Below are 23178 nucleotides of genomic sequence, written 5' to 3'. Positions count from 1 at the left end.
TTCTGTGGACAAGATCGGGGTGTTGGAAGGGAAAGTCCTCGCAGACTGGTCGAAAGGCTTCACACGTCAAAGCAGACACTTCAAAATTAAAATGAAAGTCAATCCCAAGAAGAGGAAGAACACAGCCTAAGGAGCTTACTGGGGGAAGGGAATCCTGGCCAAGCCATTGCTCTGTGCCTCAGTCTTCTCATCTGTGTGCTAGGACCAATCAGAACCATAATGATAATCACGACTCATCTGCAAAATGGGGTTAAGGGCCATACGAGTTTCAACCCAGGGGGCTAGGGCAAGGATTGGAGATACCGCCTGTCAGGGGCCGGTATGATTGGGCAAATGCTTCCTAAATGCCAATCAGGAACCCCACTTCGTTAACCAGCTCACACTGACCCAGGCTATCACCATCCCCGCCTGGCAGACCTGAACTGCACAGAGGTTATGAAAACTCGTCTCGGGAGCTCTCCCGGAGACAACACATTCCACCCCAGTGAGCGCTGGTGGATTTTCTCTCTAACCTGCCCAGGGAATCCCAGCCGGTTCGAGCTCCTCCTTGGGAGCGGGGGAATTCAATGAACCATGGGGCTCCCTCGGTACAGAAGGAATCGGGGTGGGAACACACAGAACCCCGAGGGGCTCACCTGGAAAGCATTCCCAACCAGAGGAACCCTGCACGCCACCGCCCGTCTTCATCTGAAGCCATGTCTGCAGAAAGCACCAGAACGCCAAGGCCGCGCCCCCACCCACAGAGGGACGGCAGGCCCAGGAGAGGGCCCACAGGGCACGGGATTTCAAGGCCTCCACCTCCTCCCCAGTCGGGCCTCCACCTAAGTGGCCAAAATCCAACGTCTCCTCACAAACCTGCTATTTTCCACCCAGCGGAGCTGTACTATCTTGCGTTATCTTCCTAAAAACTGGAGTCTCTTGAAGAGCTAAGTCACCTTGAAAGGACGAAATTATCACTCAATTAGCATGGGTGAGATTAGAGATTATCCGCACTCTAGGTGTGTAATTAGCATGTCCTCAAATTCAGTTCCTTAGCCAACGTCCCACCCCCGGAACTTGGCAGGAACCAGCCCGGCTCTGATCCACATCAAGGACGCTCTGAGCCAACGAAACTGCTTGCTGAAGTTTGAGGCCAACTTCCAGGATATGTGAGTCTGTTATCTGCTCTCTCCCCCCTTGACCCAATCCAAATTTTCATGGCTAGGATTAGGAACCAATCGTTGGGCCAATATAACATGACGTTATACAGTTTTTAATTAGGCTTTTCAAATTAAAGAGCAAAGGCTGAGCCCTGAACCAGGTTTCACCTGGCACTCTCCCAAGTCCCAGGGACGGGCAAAGCAGAGAGGCACAGTTGGAAAGGCCCCCCTACTTCCACTCCCATGGAGGACACAGGCTGACGCCCAAGGTCATGGGCAGAAGGAGCTCGGCCACAAGCTCTGGGACAGCCACTGCTCCAGCCCGGAGTCTGCAGTAAAGGGAGGGAGGGACTGGGTCCAGAGCCCCTTGCCTCTGTGACGGGGCTCAGAACGCCGTCTGAGCTCACTGGGAAGATCAGATGAGGCGATGGATATAAAACACCTGGCACGTGTCAGGGCAGAGCAGGGGGCTGGCCAGGCACCTCCAGAAGGAACCAGAGCCAATCAGTGGACAAACCTGGAGGCATCTTCTGAAATCCCAGGATCATTCATTCATGGAGACACTCACTCACTTCCACAGTCCCTGACGATGGCGCTCTGTGCAGGGCAGACAGCATCCCTCCCCTTGTGGCTCTGTCATCCTAATGTGCAAAGACGGGGCTGCCAGGCACGTGTGTGTCCCCCCACAATCCATATAGCGAAGCCCTGCACCCCAACTGTGAGGCTATCAGGAGGTGGGGCCTTTGGGAGGAGTCTGGACTTAGATGAGGTTGTAAAGGCAGGGCCCAGGGGACGGGATGAGCATCCTTATGAGAAGGGGAAGACAAAGCTCTCTCCCTGGGAGGAGGAGAGGCTGTGTGAGAATTGAGCACGCACCAGAAGGTAGCTGCTCGCAGGCCCGGAGGAGGGAAATCTGCCAACACCTTCATCTCTGTCTTCCCGCCTCCAGCACCATGAGAAATAAATGTCTGTTGTTTAAGCCCCAGGACTCTGTGATATTTGTCACAGCAATCTGAACAGACTAAGATGGGGGCCTCACAGAAAACAAACCAAATAAACGAGCAATATGTCCTGTGTCCAACAGTGATAAGTCGTGGGAGGAAATACAATAAACGGGAGTTCTGCTGGGCGAGTGGCCCCGAGGGCCAGCAGGCAGGCCTGCTTTGGGATGTCTGATAAGAGAGGCGTTTTCTGCAGAGGTGACAGTCAAAAGACCTAGAAGCCAGCCCCATTAGGACTAGTTCTGCACACAAGAAAGTCAGTGCAAAGGCCCTGAGGCAGCAACAGGCTTAGGTAGCCCATGGACAGGAAGAAGGCCAAAGTGGCTAGAGTCAAGAAACCAGGGAAAGGTAGAAAAAAGTGCTGTCAGGCAGTGGGTGGGGCAAGGAGGGATCCCAGGGAAGGACGCTAACCCTAACCCTAACTGCTCAGCCTGGGAGCCCTGAACCCTTGGATTTCTTGTTCTCTCCCAGGCGAGAACTGACCAGGAGCAAAGATATGCTAGGCATTCACAAAAGGTCATTTTCTTTTCTCCTGGACTGACCACAAGACCAAATTTCCAGTCTCCCTTGTAGTCAAGTTGAGCCCTGGGGTAGAAAGGACAGGATGGTGGCTTTCCTGGGCTTTGGAGTTCCTAGTTTCAATGTTCAGCCAGCAGTTCCCTGCACTCTGAGGGCACAGTCCTGGGTCTCATAGCTGCCAGCCCTTTGATCCTTCACTCCCTTGTTTCAAACCTCCACGGGCCTGTGCTGGTCACCTCCCACCCAGCAGTGAACCTCCTGACACAGATCATGTAACAAAATTATTGATCCAAAGACGTTCCAAGACCGCCCTAAGCCAGAGGGATGTATCCTGAGGCCGGGGGCGGGGTGGGGAGGGGAGTGCAGCATGAAAGGGTTAACTGGAAGGTCAGTCTCGGGATGGGGAAGTGAGGAGGGTCTTTTGGGCCTGGCTCCTGGAGCCCCAGCTCCAATTCCTCCAACCCAGCCCAGGGTTCCTTCCCAATTCCAGAATGACGCAAACAAATAAAAACATCATTAGCCGGACGGAGAAATAGAACAGATTGAATGTTGTCAGTAAAGTGGGGGTTGTTTTTCTCCTGTGTGTGTTTGTGTTTCTCTAATCACTTGATACTGTTTGGAAACACAAGAGGAGATTTGGGTAAACAAAGCATCGATAAAAGCCGCATCACACTTGAGGTACACAGAGAGGCTCCAAACATGGGCCGTATCCCGGGAACACAGGAGATCGGTGCTGACCCGTTCACGAGATCAAATCGGTTCTCGCCTCTACTTTGGAGCTGAGCTTTGCCACACCGGTACCAGGTCCCACAGGCTGCAAGCGCCCAGCCCCCAGGCTCCGGTGCCGGTGCCGTATCTGAACCCCCTGACCCCCGAGGACCTTCAGCCGCAAGCTCACTCGCTTTGCAACCCACCTCAGGTCTGCTTTCTTATTTAATTGCTTGTTCCCTCCCTGCTCCAGTTGTTAAAAATGACCTCAGTGCCCCTGCGGAGGTTACTGGAAATCAGGTTTTGTTGTATCCTGGGTGAGATGTCGGAGGCTTACCCTCCAATCGAGACAATGTGTGTGGCCTCTAGCCGCCTCCCCGAGCCCCGGGCAGCTGGGCTTTCCCCGCTCGGCTGCCCAGCCCAGACCAGCCACCACAGACTGGGACAAGGGGACACACCAGCTTTTGTCTTCTGTGCCCCAGGGACTCTGAACACAAGACTGTGTGGGATCAGGGCTTTGCCCAAGGTCACTGCACAGGGGTCACAGTACAGGGGTTGTGCACAGGATAAAACAGAACCTGGGTCTTTGGTTCATGCCACTGATGGGGCCCAAAGCCAGAGCTGAAAACCATGGTCTCAGCTGGAAGGAGGAGCTGTGGACACTCAAAACTGTACATTCCAGAAATGGGCAGAGAAGGCCAGGGTTCAGGTAAGACCTGTGTGCACAGCAGGGGGAGTGGCTCCTTCCCAGCCACTGTAATGATCAGCTTCTCTGGGTTTTAAATATTGATCTTTGAAATCACGAAGCTTCCCCCACAAAGACCCTCATGAGACACCGGGACCCCTGCTAATGAAAAATTCATTACCTGACATTCAGCTAAAATGGCAGAAGGGGTCAGACTTTACTGCCTAAAGCAGAAGAACCAGCAAGCGCACCTCATCCCCACCGCACCCAGCCAGCCTGTCCCATAGGCACCCCCAGTCTCAGTGCATGGGGAAAATGGCCCAGCTGGGCTGCCTCCCAAAGCCGTCCCAGGGACTGGTCTCACCAGTACGATCTGGTCGGGTGAGAACATCACAGGGTGGTGCCTAGACAGGAAATCTGGAATGGAACGGGCACCCAAATCCTACATAATTCACTGAGCAGAATCTCGTGCTAGGCGACAGATGGTCGTGCCCGAACCCACGGCACACCCCTCTCCTGGGCCCCTCTAGGTCCCAGCACAGGCATCTATACTCCAGGTTCCTCGGAGATCACACTGGAAACTAGGCGGGTGCTGGTGTTCCCTCTGGGCCCCGGGAAAACCCTGGCAGCCCCCTTGGGCCTGCCCTGAAGCTCTCCCCACCTTGCCATCTTAGCCAATAGTCACCCCGGGCACTGCCCAATGCCCCACTCCAACACCCCTGCAGGAACTCCCTTGCTCTGCTGACTGGCACCCACCTTCCAGGCCCTTGGCTCCTGGCTCCCTTCATCCCACAGCCGCTCTGCCCTCTGCACCCCACTGCAGACAGACACTGTCATTCCTCACAGCTGTCCTTCCATCATGAGCTCAAGAACCAGCTTCCATCAAGAACTCCAGAACCAGGGAGGCACATCCTGCCTCCTGCCTCTCTGAGGCTCAGTTTCCAAATCTGGACAAGGATGTCATCGGATCCCTCAGACTTGCCTTCCTGACACTCAGACTGGGGCTGGGGTGAGTCCTGTGATCTCACCTGTCCCAGGCTCATGCATGCTCATGCACCCGTGCCAACATACCCCTTCTGCTCACCCTCCAGAGCCCACCAGACCTCTGCTGGGATCCCGGCCCACCAGCTTTCTCCCCAGAGACTATGCCCAAGGAGAGACTCCTCCTAACACATGCCCCCTCCCCAGCTCAAAATATTAAGAGGCAGGAAGATACAGAAAAAGCACAAGGATGGGATTCAGGGAGCGTGGTTGAGCCCCCCCCTCCACAACATCCTCTGAGGCGCTGAAGAAGGCCCACCACATCCCACCCTGACGGCTTCATTTACAAAACTGAGCTGCTGGACCAGGTCACGGCTTCACTCCTTCGAACTAGAATTCACTGAGAGCCTGTGACATCTCAGGCTGTGATAAGACCCAACCCAAGCCCAGGAGCATTCATAGTCTGGGAGGGAGACAGAGCCCCACAAAACATTTCACAGTCCCAAGTGGTTACAACTGTGATGTGTGGCTACACAGGAGGGTTTAAGGAGCCAAAAAAACGAAGCCACCAACTCCACTTGAGCTGTCCATCACTGCATACCCAGCAGCTAATGCAGGGCAAGCTCTATAAATGCTGGGTGCATGACTGGGTAGGGGGTGGGAGAGTGGATGGATGGAAGGATGGATGGGGGGACGGGCGGATGGATGGATGGGGGTGAGAGAGAGTATGGGTAGGAGAATGATGGATGGTTGTGCATGGGTGGGGGTGTAGGAGAGAGGATGACTGGAAAAACACATGGATGGATGGGTGGATGGATGGAAGGATAGATGGATGGATGGATGGATGGGAGAGAGGATGGATGGAAGGATGGATGGGAGAGAGGATGGATAGAAGGATGGATGGGTGGATGGATGGATGGATGGATGGATGGATGGTTGGATGGGAGAGAGGATGGATGGAAGGATGGATGGATGGATGGAAGGAAGGATGGATGGATGGGTGGATGGAGGAGGGATGAGTGGGTGAGTGGACAGGTAGATGGATGAATGGGTGGATGGTTCGGGGGGGTATGTGGATGGGTAGGAGCTGGGATGGAGGGGTGAGTTGAATGGTGGCCAGGTAGATGGATGGATGGGCAGGTGAATGGGAGGGTGGGAGAGAGGACAGAGGGAATGTCGCAGGTGGAAGGATAGACGGGGATCTCTGTGACATTTCAGAGGAGTGAGAGCTGCCCCTCCTCTCTGCCCTCCACACAAGCTCTCTCAGCAAGGGCCTTGCCCAGAGAACTAGTGTCCAGAGCCCACTTAACAAGACAGATGGAGATCCGGGGAAAGGGACTGATCAGCCAAAACCGAAGGAAAGAAGGGAGACAAGAATGCAAGAAAGGAGGGAGATGGGCAGGAAGGGGCAGCGGGAGGCAGAGGGACAGGGTGATGGACGACGGACAGAATGTGGATGAGGGGACAGTGCCGGCTGTGTATGTGGTGGGAATGAGGGAGCAGGGACAGAGAAAGGCTGGCATGATTGATCGATGACAGCCCAAAATGCCCGGCTGAGTACCGGCCTGCACGCCGAGCAGGCCCCTGGGATACGGTGGTCCAAAGGCCTGACAGGCAACCACCTGACAGACACCACCCCCCACCTCGTGTTCACCGTGATAGGGCAGTCCCAGGGACTGGCAGGAGAGGGCTGGTGGCTCCCAGCGGACGGCCCACCCAGAGGATGTAAAGACCGTCAAGGGGCTGGTGTGGGGGGCAGCTCGTGCTAGCCATGTGGAGGGGGCCAGCAAGGCCAGCATCCGCCTGACCCTGCTGGCATCAGTGTCTACGAGGTCAGTAAGCATCATAAGGCAACACGGGCCCACATCAACCTGGGACACCCCCAATCAGACCTCGGGCAGCCCCAGGGCCCCCCATCAGTGTGCCCCACTGCACTCCCCCAAACACGGCAGCAAGGGAAGAGAGGCGCCTGGGTGTTGAGAGGCATGCAAGGAACAGAAGTTGTAAAGCGCAAACACAGACGTCAGGAGCCGACCCCAGGGATAGGTTCCAAAGTAAGCCAGACTCTAACAGAGAGATTAGCGATCACAGTAGCAATTAATAGATGTGAATTATTCAGAGCCCATTTAAAACACACTTGTGACCCACAGTATTTGATTAGAAAGGCAGGAGAGAAGTGTTGCCACGTGGCCGTGGGGAAAATCTCAGCCCAGCCATCCCCCTGGCCTGGGCCACACCTGGCACAGGCCCCACTCCACCAGCCTCTTGGGGACCGGCCTTCAGGTTCCCACCTTACATCCATGGGGTACACGCAGCAGCCAGTGCGCTCTTTCTGAAACACCCCACCTGACAGCCTTGTTGGCCCTCCAACACCCCCAACGGAGGGGGCCGGGATTTCGACCCAGCCCCGCCACCCTCGGGATTGCACTGCCCAGCAGGGATGGGGGGCTGGTAACCCACCCCCCAGATCACAGTTCCCAAGCGTGGCAGCATCTAACATCCTCCCCAACCCACCTGAGGGTTTGCCTCATTGTCCATGTCATCCTAAACTCCCCTGTTCATCGTGGGGGGGGGGTCTTCCAAAGGATCAATTTTAAATGATCTGATACAGATCATAATGAGAAGTCACCCTGCTGACCTGACAATCGCCTCAGGCCAGGCCAGTGATATCTCTTAATTGCTGCCCTGGAAAGGACGCTGCCACCAACACCATCAAGAATAGTGACTTCCTGGCTACGGGCGAGGGGGATCCACCAGCTTCAGAGAAATTACCAGAGTGTGATTCTTCAAGCCACACAGCAAGCTCGCATCTTAAAACGAGACAGACTGTGTCCGTTTACAACACTGCAGAAAAATGCACAAAAACACCCTTTTTTCTTTTTTAAAGGTTTTATTTATTTATTGGACAGAGAGACGTGGAGAGAGAGCATGAGCACGAGCTGGGGGGGGGGGGTGGGGAGGAGTGTGAGCCAGAGGAGGAGCACAGAGGGAGCAGCAGAGCCAGAGGGAGAAGCAGACTCTGTGCCAAGTGGGGAACCCGATGCGGGGCTGAATTCCGGGACTACAGGATCATGACCTGAGCCAAAGGCCACAGCTTAACCAACTGAGCCACCCGGGTGCCCCCGAAAATGCTGTTTTTCCTTGCACTTCTGCTAGCATCAGACACAACCTACGGGTCATGGGCTCACCACCCTGTTTTTCATATTTGCCAGAAATTTCTTAGTGCCAGCTGCATCCAGTGTAAAGTAGAGTCACAGGTCCTGCTGTCCTCTGTGCTAGAAACCCACATCTGGGCGGCCTACTGTGGCCGACCTCGGAGCTACGCTCACTCACAGCTTTGCAGGAACCTCCAGGAAAAGTCCAGCCCAGCAGGACACCTTCATATGCACTCATATGCGAGGACTACAGAGGAACACTACCAAAAGGCCTGGCCCAGGTATAGATGTGTTTCAAAAGCCACCCACGGAGGAACACTCACGTCCATCTGGTCGGAGGCCTGTTCACCTGTGCAAGACCCCCCCCCAAACCAGGACGAGAGCCGCCTCAGAATCCCACCTAGTGCTCCTACTACCACATCCTCCTGCACCCCACGTCCATAGGAAATGAAGCCCGGGCTCAGCCCCCAGCCCCGCCCAGACACATGAACCAACTGCAGTCCCCAGAAAGCTCAGTGTCTTGACTTCGCACCCTGCTGTCCACTCGGGGACAGCTCTCTGATGGTCAAGTCCCCTCTGTCATCCCTCCTTCAGCACTATGAAGACTTGCCTGTCCCTCCCTGGCCCCTTCCTGACCCAGGAGAGGGCCTGCCTCTGCAGAGGCGCTCCCACACTCTCCATGCCTCTGTCCTACCCATCCACAGCCTTTGTGGCTTTACCACCCATCCTCTCCCCTTCCCAGTGAGGCTGCAGCCCCGCAGCCTAGCCCAGGAGCCCAGCCCAGAGGACATGCCCATGGAGGCAGGGAGGAGGGATGCAGGATTCCCTGCTCCCAGGGCACCCAAGAAAACAATGAGGTGGGGAATGCAGAGGGACTCGCTGTGGGTTTGCAAAGGCCCTCATGCAAGATATTTAAAGGGGAAATGCTGACCGCCCCCCAACCCCAGGGGATGGCCTGCACTGGTCCAGAAGTCCCCGGGCACAGTGCATGACGTAGCTATTCCATGAAACCGGATTTCCCCTCTGGGGCGGCTGATACGTGTCAGGCGTGTCGGGGCTGGAATGTCTCCGCACAGTCTTTCCAGAACCAAGGAGATTCCAGATGGTTTTCCTGCAATGAGAGCCCCCCCACTCCGGCCCGTGGGAGAGCCCATTTGCTCGTAGCAAAAAGAAGAGACAACCGGGGAAAACACAGGATTAAAATCTGCCGCCAGCCAGCCATGTGGCCTTGGCCCGTTCCCCAGCATCTGGAAGCCTCAGTTTCACCATCTGTGAAGTGGGGGGAGGGAGGGTGTGATGGCAGAAGCCAGGCAGCCGGGAGAGCTGAATACACGAACGCACGACAGGCACCTAACCACAGTGCCTGACAAGTTGTAGGAACTCAAGAAATACGAGTTATTTTTATTATTCCTCAAGTTCACAAAAGACTCTCTCCCACCATTTGCTCCCTCCAAATGAACTCCGGCTTCCTAATTCCTGCAAGAAAACCAGCGAACGGCCCTGGAAGAACAAGGTGTCTGAAGGATGTGTACTTGATCGTGAGTAATTACCCCAGGAATTCCCAGGGAGCACCGGGGAGGCCGCCACACGGCCGCTCATCAGTTGCCAACTCCTCGGGCTTGCTGGCCCTACACAAAGGACTCTGTCAATTAACTCAGTCTCTGCGGCTAATCTGAGTAAATCGTTAGACGTCAGTTGTCAGAACTGTGGCTTCCTCTGCCTGTTCATTTCACGGGATTCACGAAAAGCTGTCCTTTTGAACTAGCGTGGTTTCTGGGTGTTGATCGCAAGCCTATTAGCACAGACACTGTAATAACGAATTGAAATTTACATCGTGTGTAATCTCATTAATTGTCTGATCATATCAGGTTTGACAGTTTTAATGCATTACTAAGGGAAAATAGTCTAATACATGACATTAAAGATCTTATCAAGGTTAATTTGCCTTAAAATGTAGTTACTACATAATTTTTCATCTCCATTTTAGATGCTGTGGTTTAAACACATGGCACTCTGAACGGGGTGGGAGGTGTCCACACATACCCACAGAGTCCAAGAGGCATTCCCCACCTCTCAAGGGACAAGGGAGGACTGGAAATAACCGTGGGATTTGGAACCACTCGGGGGAATATTTCAGCTCTGGGCTTACTTGTGTGACCTGGGACAAAACGCTGAACATCCCTGGTCCTTGAGTTCCTCATCTGCAAAGGACTATGGGAACCCTGACCTCACTGGATTGTTGTGAGGCTGAGACAGGTACTTAGATGGCCCAGTAGAATGCCTGACACATAGTAGGTGCTTTTTATTCTTATTCCCCATCATATCCTTAAGAGCTGGTACCAGGTGTGGCATGTGGGAAGGCCACTGTAAATGGATCCAGGGTTACCAAGGACTTCACACATGAAGAACCAGATGGACAACACCAACAGCTAAGCCAATGCCAAATCAAATCCAAAGGGTGGGGGAAACTAGGCCAGATGCTACCTCAGACAGGTGACTCCGAGTGGTCCCAAACAGGGGAGACCAGCAGGAACTGACACTTCCCTGAGGGAAAAGGACCTACCCTAACTCAATTCTGTTCAAGAAGCATGTATGAGCTGCCTAGCTGGGCTGGGTCATAGCTTTCCTCCAGCACTAAAAGTTTTTCCAATGTTTGTAAGTAAAGACAGTGCTGCATGACAGGAATAATAATAACCAAGATTAATATAATATCTCTCATAGACATGATCGTATTCAATCAACCAACAAATATTTGCAGAGTGCCTACAACCCTATGCAAGCTCTTGTTAGGTGCTGAGTATGACAAGCTGAGGGGGGCTGACATTATCCCTGGCCTCACAGAACTTTCAAGTAGTTATAGTATAGTTTGATGAATGTTACAGTGGGGAAAATACAAGGAGCCATAGGAACTCATGACAAGGGAAACTAATATGCACCTAACAATACATCCCCTAAATACATAAAGCAAAACTGACCAAACTGAAAGTAGAAAAAGATAATTCAACAATTAAAGTTGGAGATTTCAATGTCCCACTCTCAATAATGACTGGAACAACTAGGCAGAAGATCAGCAAGGATACAGAAGACCTGAGCAGCATTGTCAACCAACTTGACTTAATGGACATTTACAGAACCCTCCACCGAACAACAGCAGAAAACACATTCCTTTCCAGAGCACAAGGAACATCCTTCAGGATGGATCACATGTTAGGCTGTAAAACAAGTCTCAACAAGTGTGAAAGAGCTGAAATCATACAAAATATGTTCTCTGACCACAACAGAACTAAATTAGAGATTATAACAGAGAAAAATTTGGAAAATCCTCAAGTATTTGAAAAATAAACAATCATTTCTAAATAGCCCATGGATGAAAGAAAGAAATCACAAGGGAAATTAGAAAAGAAAAGAAATTGAACTGAAGAAAATGAAATGCAACATATCATAATGGATGGAGTGTAGCTAAAGCAGTGTGAAGAGGGAAATTTATAGCCTTAAAATGCTTGTATTAGAAAGGAAGAAAGACTTAAAATCATCTAAGCTCCACCTCAAGAAGCTAGAAAAAGAAGAGCATATCAAACCCAAAGTAAATAGAAGGAAGGAAATAATAAAAAAATAAATAAAAACAAATAAAATACATGACAGAAAAATAAGGGAGAAAAATCAGTTAAACCAAAAATTTGTTCTTTCAAAAATTAGAAACAATACACCTTCAGCTAGACTGACACGGAAAAAAGAGAAAGACCTTGCCAGAGAAAAGATAGCAGGATGAAAATGAAGGAAGAAGGAGAAAGAAAGGGCTCCAGGCAGAAAGACCAACCACAGCGAGAGCCCAGAGACAAGAGAGGATGGAGGACATGGAGGCATAGGATGGGGGAGAAGGCTGGCTGTCCCTGGGCAAGGGTCACCAAAGATCTTGTGCTCTATCAGTGGGCTGGAGCTCCACCTCTAGGGCAAAAAGCCATCATTTGAAGGTTTTAAGCAGAAAACACACACCATAGTCAGAGATTTCGGGAATCCTTACAGCTCACAGATGGGACAGGAGACATGGGGAGGCCTTGGAACTTGCCTAAAATCATGCAGCTGGCCAGCAGCATTGCTGGAACAGCACTCAGCTCTTCCACCCAATCATCCTGGACAGAGCACCAGTGGTGTGGCCAGAAGAGACCCCCCACATCACCGCCTGTCACCGAAGGCTGCTGGAAATTGATGGTGCCACTGGCAAAGCTCCATCCAAACAGTGCCTTCCAACAGAAGCACACATGTTCTAAATAGAGAGCAGTTACATTTTTGCTGCCCTTATGTCCTATGTAATCAATGCTGTTTCGACTTTATTGTGGTCTTACAAGTACCCCCACAACTCAGACTTTCCTGCACCACACATCGTGATGTTTTCAAAACAGACGCCAAGCAGAAATAAATACTAGAGACTCTGCTCTTTGGAACATGCTTCCATAGCTCCAAAATTTCCCCCTGAAAATTGGGCCCCAGCGTGGTGTGACTGACATTTTTATCACAGGACAAAATCCCCACCCATCTCCACCAAATCCATCCAAATCCCTGAGGGAACGACCCAGTGCACAACCCACACTCCCAGCCAGAGACTGAAGAAGAGCAAGCAGGGCCTCCCCAGGTCTCCACAAGCTCAGAGTAATTTGGAGGACCCCAAACAGGGTGGGGGGTGGCATGCTGTCCATCTCCCACAGTGTCAGCATGTTGGGGGATCTGGGTGGCCCCCAGAGTTGGAAGGCACAGCTTCCAAACCCTCCGACCTCCCAGAATCCTGGGCCCCACCTCCAATTCCACGGGGCTCCTCATGGAAAGAATCCTGAATCCATTTGTGAGGATAAATGATGTGTCTGGATGTGGGGGATCCAGGCATACGTGGAAGGGGGTTTTATCAGCTTTGCCATTTTGAGCTCATTTCCAAACCCAAACCTGTTCACTCAACTTCCCATCCGGCATGGTGCTGCCTCCTTACCTGCTGCCTGATCTGGAAGCCTCATTCACCAAAGGTGCATTTCTGTCCCCCACCTCATACTCCCCCACCCTCACCCCTGCCCACTGGGGGCCAGCACCACCCAGACTGCTCTGCTCAGGAGTACCTATTTCAGCCTTCCTTGCTGCCCCAGAATAGCACACAGACCTTGAGCCTCTTCCTTCCAGCCACCAGTGGCAGCAAAAGCCCAGGGCTGCTGGGCCGGTCACTCAGTTTTCCTCCATTTCTAGAATGTTCCATGGGATAAGCAAGCACTCCCCCCCCTTCTTGGGGGCCTGTGGCTCTCCTCATCCTATGTCTCCTGGACAATGTTCAGCATCTACTTTAAGGGCCTGATGACCCAGGACCCAGCAGAAAGTGCTCCCGGAGACCTCAGGTCCCAAGCCCATGGTGACATCCACATGCCTACAGAGAGGGGCAGCTGTCCTTACATGCAGGACAGCACGGGGACAGGGGTATCGGGACCCAACATCCAAACCATGCCACCCCCAACACTCTACTCACAGGCCCAAAGAAATAAATGCCTGCAAGCGGCTACCCAGGAGGCCTGAGAAATCCCACCACCACCTGGGAAGGATACGTCATGCCCGGACTTTACAGAGGGGCACTAGGAAGGTCCCAGCACTGCCACTTCCCAACTGTGGGCCTTGGACCTTCCAGAGAACCTGGAAACCTCAGGATCCCCCAACCCTGCGATGAGACCAGTCTGCCCCCTCGTGGGACTCAGATGGGACAAGGCAGGTGCTTTGTACCCGGAGAGCAGGCTCCCATGAATACTTTATCGACACTGCGTATGGGCTCACTGAATCCTCCAGACCACCCAAGGAGGTAGGGACTGTTCATATCAGCTGTTTTCCAGATGGGGAAATTGAGGCTGTCAGGTTAAGAAACATACCTAGGGCCCTGCAGCTAGAAATAGCCACTCTGGGCTTTGACACTAGAACCTGACCCCTCCATCCCTGTGCTCTGTCCCCTGTCACTGATGTAGGTCAAGTCTTTCTGCAGAAGGAGCAAGGAGCAGAGAAGGAAATGCTCGCTTATGGACGCCCTTCCCACGCCAGGCACTGGACTGGGGAGGTCACATCCCAGGACACCTGCCCGGCTCCAGGTATTGGGACCACCATGTCTACCTTACACATGGCTAAGGCTCACACACGTCACGTGCTCTGCCTGGTGTCACTTGGCTAAGCGACTGAAAGTTCACTTCCGGAGTGTCCAATGGCTTAGCTGAGTGACTCTCCGGGAGCCGAACAGACACACTCTGCTTAGAGACCCAGGTGCCCTTCTGTGGTATCCCCCGCCCACCACTCAGGAGATCCAGGCCTTCGGGATCCCCCCAGACTGCCACGAGCCAATCCTCAAAGTTCCTATCAGCGTCCCAGTGAGTCTGCCAATGACACCCTCAGACTTGGGTTCACACTGGGCACCACCAGGCCAGCTGGGTGGGTCTGGGCCAGACCCCTGCCTTCCTCGCAGTGTCTGTGTCATGGTGTCTGTCCTAAGGACAGAGTCACGTAAGTGGAAGGCACAGAGAAGACATCACTATGTCCCTATCCCCGGCACCCCTTTAGCACACCTGCCCCGGGCGTCCACCCAGAGCCACCATGGGCCCCACGGCTGGGCAGAGACCCGGGCTGGCACCCAAGGAAGAGGTGCCGTCACCCTCAAGGTAACAGCCTCTTCTTTCCACCTTGGCAGCTGCAATATCTAGCTGAAGACACCATGAGCTCAGTCTCCCTGCTCACAGCTCTGAGGCTTAACGACCATTAAAATCACTGCCCACGTCCACGGCCAATTACACCTCTTGGCACCGTTCTTCAAGGCCGATTAGTGTATGGGAAACTATAGGGCACACCTCATTACCCTGGCTCCAGGAACCCTGGAGGGAGGGGCCTGGGCGAGTACAGTCTCATCCGGGGCCTGCTTCGGGTACTGGGCTCAGGAAGGCTGAGCAGGTGGGCCCCCGGGTGCCCCCCCGGGGGGGCAGCAGGACACCTCCTAGCAGAGAGGCATCCCATCGGCTCCTCATGAGTAGCCCCCACAGTGGATCAGGAAGTAGCTCCTTGAGGCTGGGTCACCCGGAGCAAAAGCTTTGTCTCACAGTGCCCTGGCCCACTTTTGCACATGGGTGGACCTGCCGGTCCCCCACCCTGAGAAGGCGCTATTGAAAATCATCGTGAGCAAGGCTCAGACATGGGACGGGAATCGGGGGAGGCCTGTGACCCTGAGGAAGGCTCCCATGGACGGGGGGGCGGGGGGGCAGGAGAGAGCAGCGCAGAAAGGGGGTGACCCCGTCATGCACTGTCGTCAGCCCCAGGAGAGCAGGGAGCCCTTTGCTCCCAGCGGGAGGCTGGCTTGGCCCCTGGAGGGTGTGGGGTCCAAGAACAGAGTGGACCTTCAGACCAGCCACGTGGAGACCACCTTCTCCCTTCCTCGCCCCGGCTGGGCCGCAGGACCCCAGCTCTGCCCTTCATGTCCCATGGTCCTTCCCAGGCCACTTGGTGGCCCCACCAGAGGAGGTCTCACCGCCATCCCCCACTCTTTGGGGATTCAATGTGAGGATACAGTGAGAAGCCCTTGTGGAGACCAGGGAGGCCAGGAGCCTGCCCCTGATGGGCTGTCACTGGGATTCCCCGCTCAGCTAGCTGCCTGGATCCCAGCTGGGGGACTGATACCCATGTTAAAGGGGCCAGGACACCCTCAGGGGGCCCCTCAGGGGATGCTTCATTTTTTAGTTTGAAAATAACTTTCTGGCCCTGTAAGCAGTTCCTTTCGATGAGGGGTGGTATTTCAGCCAGTGGGCTCTGGGCTCCAGTCTTAAGACCATGTGGGAAGAGTGGGGACCCTCACCCTGGCCGAGGGCTCACACGTGTGGCATGGGGCATGCCGCCACGCAGCTTTGCAGGGTCAGAGCCCAGCCCGCAGGCCAGACCCACGCATGTTCCTGCCGCTCCCGGGCCCTCCCCAGGTCCCAGGCTCCCCTGGGAGGAGCTGGGTCTGACACTCGTCTGTTGGGAGGCTGAGCCATCACGCATGTCACCCAGGCCACATGCCACACCAACTCCACGTGTCAGAGCGGTTGGGCCCAACTCCAAATGTGAAGGACACACACACCCACCTCACAGGCCATGAGCCCAGGATGTGCTCCCCCAAGACTTGTCTGTCTCGCGGACCCCATGCCACCTGTGCAAGAGGGAGAGGGTCTGGCAGTTTCCCAAAGCCAGCCCGCCTGTAGGAGGTGGGATTCCAGCGTCCACCCCTTTGGTGAGGGTGCGATGCCCTCCCCCTCCTTGGGGCTTCACCCTGCGTGGGACTCAAAGCTTTAAGGCAGAAACCACAGGCCCCAGCCCTGTCCCCCGACAATGCTCATGGCAAGGCTGGTATATAGTAGGTGCTAACAGAGGCCTGTGAGCATGGGGGCCCCACCCCGGCTCCCACAGTCCCACATACGAATCCACGCAACGGAAGATCCCTCAACCAGGACAAGGACACCTCACACTGCACTGTGGGGAACCCCCCAAGGGCATCACACCAAGAAAAAGAACCCAGTCACCAAAGGACCCACACCGTGTGACTCCATGCACGCCACCTGTCCAGAACGGGCTAATTTCTGGAGCCAGCTGGTCAGTGGCTGGCAGGGTTGGGAAGGACGGGGTCTGTCGACCTGTTTTCCGCTCAGGCGGCTGGAACAACAGACACCCACTTGCTCCCAGTTCTGGAAGCTGGAAGTGTCTGAGATTGAGGTGTCCACAGGTGGGGTCACTGGCAGGACTCGCGGCTGGCTAGCAGATCGTCGCCCCCTCCCTGCGTCCTCATGTGACAGAGGCTGATGTCACTCCAGCATCTCTTCCTCTTCTTATGAGTGCGCTAATCCCATCACGGGGCTCCAGCCCCACGATCTTGAACCAATTGTCCCTAAGACTCCCCACCCCCAAATACCATCCCCACTGGGGGTCAGGGCCTCCACATGGGAATCTGGGAGACACAATGCAATCCACAGAGAGGGGGAGTGGCTGCTGGAGGGCTGGAGGGCTTCCTTTTGGGGAGATGAAAATGACTGGGGACTAGAAAGAGATGGTGCTTGCCCAACACCGTGACTGCACTAAATGCCACTGGATCGTTCCCTGTCAAGGGCTTAACTGTGTGTGCCAGGCCCTCCTACAGGATGATCAAGTGGGTAGGAAAACAAACTCTCCTCCCAGGAAGCTCAGGATCCAGCTGAAAGGACAAAACACGTGCACAAACAGCTAAGGCAAGAAGAATAGCCAACATGAGAAGAAGGGCAAAGTGCTGGGAGAATTTAAGGCAGGTGGGACCAAGAAGTCTTCCTGGAGGAGGTGCCTCAGACAGGCAGAGGGGCGAAGGTCAAGAGAGAACAACCACTTGTACCAAGGTCCAGAGGCTAGATCAGAGCAGTCTCTATGGAAGAACTCTCCAGCTTCCCACAAACGGTCCTAAGGGTCGACCCCACACCGTGGACCTGCTTCTATTCGGCAAATGTTTCCTGTGCACGTATCATGTGCCAGGCCAGGAGCCAGGGACTCAACCCAACTCTCAGCAAGACCATTGTCCTAAGCTGTGTGTTATTTTCTTTTCTAAGAAGTGGGACAACTTCCTCCTCACTCCTCATGGCTCCTTTGCTATTCATGGCCATGGCCTGCAGGTAAGGCTTGTTCCAGCTGCTCTGACCACGCAGTAGGGATGAGGGTAGCAATAGGTCGGCTCTGCCAGAGACAGGGTTCAGGAGGGAAGAGCAGCTCCTCTTGGCTGCAGACCTCAGACTGCATTGCCCCAGCCAACTTTGCTGATCCTAAAGCCATCATCTGATGTAAGATTTGTCCTGTGCCTTATTTCTCAACTGGTCCTGAGCTCCAGATGGAATGGGGGGTGTCACTAGATGGCCCAGGGCCACACATTTCCTGTTGATTAACACATTCCCCTTTTCCTTGCCCTGCTTCTGCCCTCACTACTGGTTCTGACCCACAGTGCTGGAGGGGAAAGGTGCCCGAGAGCAAGGCCACAGAAGAACAATCAAACTGGGTTTCATCAGGAAGAGGTTGCCTTCGGACCCAGCAGCGAGTGAGGCCCAGTGAGCAGATTCACAAAACCCAAGAAGGAGACTCCTTCCAAGGAGGAAGGAAACTGACCCTTTTGAGCCCAGATGCAGGCTGAGATCCGGGTTCTCCCACAAAGACTGGAAGATGGAGAGGCTCTGTCCCAGCTCCACCAACCATCCCTGTCTGCCTGGGACTGTCCCTGCCCTGGCAACAGACAGCTTGGCTCCCAAGAACCCCTCGGTCCTGGATACACCAGGGTAGCTGGTGCCCTCACTGCAGGCCAGCCTCCCACAGCCACCCAATGCTGGGTGACACATTTAGACTCTGCGTGAGGCTTGGGGGTCAGGCAGTCCTGGGTTCGAGTCTGGCTTGTTCTCTTACTAACCATGAGGCCGATCTGCTTCTCCCACCTCAGCTGGTGGTGAACTTTGGGATATTTGTCTGATGAACACATAGAAACCTACCTCGCAGGCCCTTGTGGGCCCTGGATGTGGGGCCCGGCAAGCCCAGCACGGTGCCAAGGACCCCACAAGCCTTTTGTGAATGTGGTAGCCTCACACACACAGCCTGTGGGTGGAGGGGAGCCCACCCAAGCCCTGTGCTGGCCTCGCACATGGGCCACCTCCTATCCCCTCCTGACCACCATGGTCTGTCTCTAGTCACTGGTGCTTAGCCCCTCCGTGGCCCCAGCCCTGCTCCCTCAAATCTTGTTTCGGCTACCCCCCCCCCACACGCTGATGGCCAGGACACAACACAGGCTGTGTCCCCTCTGGCCACAACCAGGCCCTCCCCTGTCCAGGCTTCAGAATGGCGAGTCACTGTAAGAAGCAGCCTCCAACCCCACCCCCCAACCCCCACCCCCTGCTACTGGCTGGTGCTCGGGTCTCCACTCAAGCTGGGTCTTCCCTGAGAATCTTTGCCTTAAACTCCAGGACTTAGAAGACATTCATCTCCAGACTCCCCACCCCCCAGATCTGCAAACTGAAATGTCTGAGCCTGCTCGTGATTTCTCCCTGTTGTGAGTTCAGCTGTGTTCCCCCTACCCAAACTCCTCTTAGATAAGCCCTCTGCCCCTCTGTTCCCATGGAATGTCAGCTTCTGTGGGGACAGGGTCTTACCAAGGCCAACAGGTCCCCCACACGACGAGTGTTCTCATGAGAAGGGAAGATCTGGAGAAAGAAACATGGAGGGCCACACCACGTGAAGACAGGTGGAGATGGGGTGATGTTTCTATGAGCCAAGGAAGACCAAGTTTGCCAGCAAACCCCCGTCAGCTCGGGGAGAGGCCAGGACAGCTTCTCCCTCCAACTCTGCCAAGACACTGACCTTGGACTTCTGCTTCCAGAACCACAAGACATAGATGTCTGTTGTCTAAACCACCCAGCTTTGTTGGGCCATCCTGGTGCGCTGATTCACCCCGGCACAGTTCCATTCCGGGTCAGTGTTCCTGGGCCACGTGACAGCAGCCCGGTCCACCGCCCTGCCACCTCCCCACTAGCGGGGAGGGCTGCTCCTCAAAGAGAGCATCTGGACAGAACAGGCAGCACAGGCCTGGGCTCTCTCCCCTGTAGATGGAACAGCAGCCCCCAGCCCCACGCGGCCCACACAACAGCAAAAGGACTTTTGGCCCCCAGGGTCACACACAAGACACCCAATGCTCAGAAGTCAAGTCAGTAGGGAGGCACCTCCCGGCAGGGCCTCCACGAATTTCCAGGCAGGCTGAACAAGCCCATCTGCCTGGGGTTGCCGGCCGAGGGGCTGCAGGTGCCCCTGACGGACACTGCCCCGCAGAAAGCCTGAGGCTGGGGGCGGTGGGGGGGGGGGGGGAGGCGGGCGCATGGGATCCGCCGGGAGGGAATCCGCATGTTCCATGGAGACAAACAGCAGTGGCTCCAAACCAGCCAAGCGGGCCAGAGGACTGTAAGCGATTACAGCAGCTGTCTGGTGTCCTGCCACTTGGGATTAATTAAATGGCTCCCAACTGTGATTGAGAAGGCATGTGAAATATTTTAAAATTAATTTTTAAAGAATAAATGAGGGCATTATTTTACGTGCCAGCTGAGGGATGGGACTGCAGGGGTGGGGATGGCGGGCTGCAGAACGAGCACAGGACCAGGAGTTCCAGAGCCTCTCGCCTGGCCCCACCTTGGCCAGCCCCACCTTGAGGCTTGGTGACCAGCCTCAGTTTCCCCACCAGTGCAGAGGGATGTAGAGCACATAACATCTTAGGGCATGAGCTCTGGTCATCATGGTTTGGACAGCCCAGCATGCTAGTCACTCCCTCATTCATTCATTCTTCATTCACCCTACGAGCTTGGTGTCCCAGCCAGGTGCTGGGCTCTGCAACAAAGCCAGGGAACTCAAAACCTGGCAGGGATCGAACTACAAGGTGACGAGAGCGCAGGGATAGATGCACACCTGTGATTCCCATGGAGGGGCAGTGGGGTCAGGAAGCGAGCCCTGGCCTTACTGGTGTAGGAAAGGTGTCTCCATCCAGGGAACAGCAAGAGCAAAAGCAGATATGCTTTCTCTGGGGATGAAAAGGAAGATGGGAAGGAAGGCTGCAGGGCCAGCTTACACAGGCAGCTACACAAACCCTTCTAAAGAAGGTGGCTCTGGCTCAGCTTTGACTGAGGGCTCTGGGATCCCTAATCCTCTGTCCAGTGACACTGGCGACAAGTCTCACATCACAGGCAGAGTGCAAAGCTGGTCCTGTCACCATGGGCAGAGAGCCCTTCAGGGGCTCCGCTCCATCCTCAAAGCCCAAGCCCCACCTGGCCAGCTGCCTGACCTGCAGAGTCCTCCAAGGAGCCAGGTTCCCTCTGACCACAGGGCTTTTGCACGGGTGATTCCTGCTGCTGGGAATATCCCCTCCCGACTTAGTTTGAACTACCAGTTATCCACCTGGACCACATTGCTGTCCCTTCATGTGGGCCAGCACAGGGCTGGCCTTTAGGACATCCTGGTGAGGGAACGAATGCACGAGCAAACGAAGTCCTTAGCTCTAAGATCCCTCTGTTCCCAGAGCACTGAGAATCAAGGTGGGACGTCTGCCCTAGGGAGTCCTGAGGCTGAGAGGGATGGCCTGATGGGGGCTATGATGTGTGGGACTACGTCTTGTCAATCTAAGCCAGTCTCCGTCTTGTTAGTCAGGAGTACTTATTAAGCTCCTATTGTATGCCAGCCCTCTGACACAGCTTGCTACTGTGCGGTGCCGTAAGAGTGATGATTCCGCCTGCTGGCTGGATCTTCTCAGCCCAGGACGACGCCCTGCAACCCTCTCCCCACCTGTGCTGATGGGGGGCCACAAGCATGAGGGGTTCCCTCAGGGGAGCACAGCACTCACCCCGTCCCCACCGGAGAGCCCCCGCACCCAGTGAGTGCCAGTGAATGTCACTAGACCACCAGCGAGGGACACTGTCACCTCCCTTCTGTCTACAGAGGAGGAAAGTCACAAAAAAGGTGGGTGGGGCCTCATGCTGTGCCTGTCTCTTCCGGGGGTGGGGGCATCCCCTCCTGGACTGGAGGACCTTTCACCTCAGAAGCCTGCTATCTACCCCAAGATGACTTCACAGATCAGGACATGGAACAGACAGCTGTCACCCACCTGAGACTCTGGGTGGGGGACGTGGACCCACGGGGAATGCTGACTTACCAATTACCCTGGTCCTCATAGCCCTGCCTTCCAAATGAGGAAGCCAGGCGCCACCAGCCCGGCCAGCAGGGGATAGAGCAGAGACCGGAGCCAGGTCACCAAGACTGGCCTGCCGCTGGGGCCTCATCCCCATGCAGCACACCTGGCTGGGAAACCGCCCCCGCCCCCGCACCCTGTGCCTCAGCCTCCCTGTGTGTAAAATGCGCTGACATGAGCCTGGGAGTCGGCCCGGCCTTGGAAGCCCCAGGAGCTGCTGGTGGTCCAGAAGACAGTTGCTGATGGACCATTCTGGAAATTCCACCAGGGTCTGCCTCAGGCAAGACACAGTTCTTATCCCGAAACACCAGCCTCCCGAACGACCGGGGAAGGTGGGCGCGCACATGAGAACAGGAGGGAGCTGGATCAGGGAGCCCAGGAGAGGCCTGGGGAGGTGGGGACACCGCGACAGGTTGGGGGGCTGAGAGAGCCCGGAGGAGGAATTTCTCTCAGGCTCCGGTTTTCTACAAAACATTTGGATTATCAAAGCCTCCCCATCCCTTTTAAATTCCTGTCCTTCCCCAGGGAAGGTGCAGAATGAAAACACATTTCTTTCTCTTTTTTTACCCTCCCTGACTAGTAGAGATCCATACAAACACCACTGTTGAGACTTACGGTGGTAGAACTCCAAGACCACGGAGATGAGACCTGACAGGGGCAGGGTGGGGGTGGGGGGAGGGTGCTGCACAAGAATTTCCAGGAATTCTGGGATTTTGAGCAGGAACTTGGACCTGACATTGGCACCACTTGGACTTGACCTTGGCACAACCTTGGGCTGGGAGCTGCCGAATGAGAGCAGAAGAGCTGCCTTCCATGTAAAACCCTCCACGTCATCCCCACTGCCACCACACCACATTCAAAGACCTTGGGCTGGCAGAGTGCATCTCTAGTCACCTCCTTAGCTTTACTCCGCTCACTCGGCACCCCCGGCTCCTAACCCCCAGCCACAGAGTACTTCTCGCTCTTCCCAGAAAATGCCTGACAGTCGGACTCATGCTATTCTCTCTGCCAGGAATTCCCACCCCCACCAGCCCCACCAGCCAACACCCACCCATCCTACAAAGCCTCCTCAAAGTCACCTCTTCCGTGAAGCCTTCCCAAGAAAGGCCTCAAGAACGAGTGCCTCCCACCGTGTGCCCCAGGGCACTTTGTCCATGCCACCATCACCGCCTGATCATGGTGGGTCTGTTCCTGCCCCACCTCCCACAACACACAACACATGGTAAGCTCCCAGAGTGCAGGCACC

General features: G+C 54.9%; 1 protein-coding gene across 3 annotated transcripts in view; it reads right to left on the bottom strand.

Annotated features, from left to right (window-relative positions):
- Positions 1 to 23178, bottom strand: part of SORCS2 (sortilin related VPS10 domain containing receptor 2) — a 423267-nt gene that overhangs the window by 286803 nt on the left and 113286 nt on the right. Inside the window, exon 1 of one of the 3 annotated variants that reach the window (XM_082727497.1) lies at positions 856 to 874. The exons of the other annotated variants lie outside the window; for them this stretch is intronic. The gene's annotated coding sequence lies outside the window, so the exon portion shown is untranslated. Of the gene's footprint in view, positions 1 to 855; positions 875 to 23178 lie in introns of those variants that run through there. 3 annotated transcript variants of the gene reach the window in all.

The sequence above is a fragment of the Mustela nivalis genome (assembly GCF_964662115.1).
Source record: "Mustela nivalis genome assembly, chromosome: 4".
Lineage (NCBI taxonomy): Eukaryota > Metazoa > Chordata > Mammalia > Carnivora > Mustelidae > Mustela > Mustela nivalis.
Note: the sequence above shows the minus strand (reverse complement) of the source record. Positions and strands in the feature narration are given on the sequence as shown.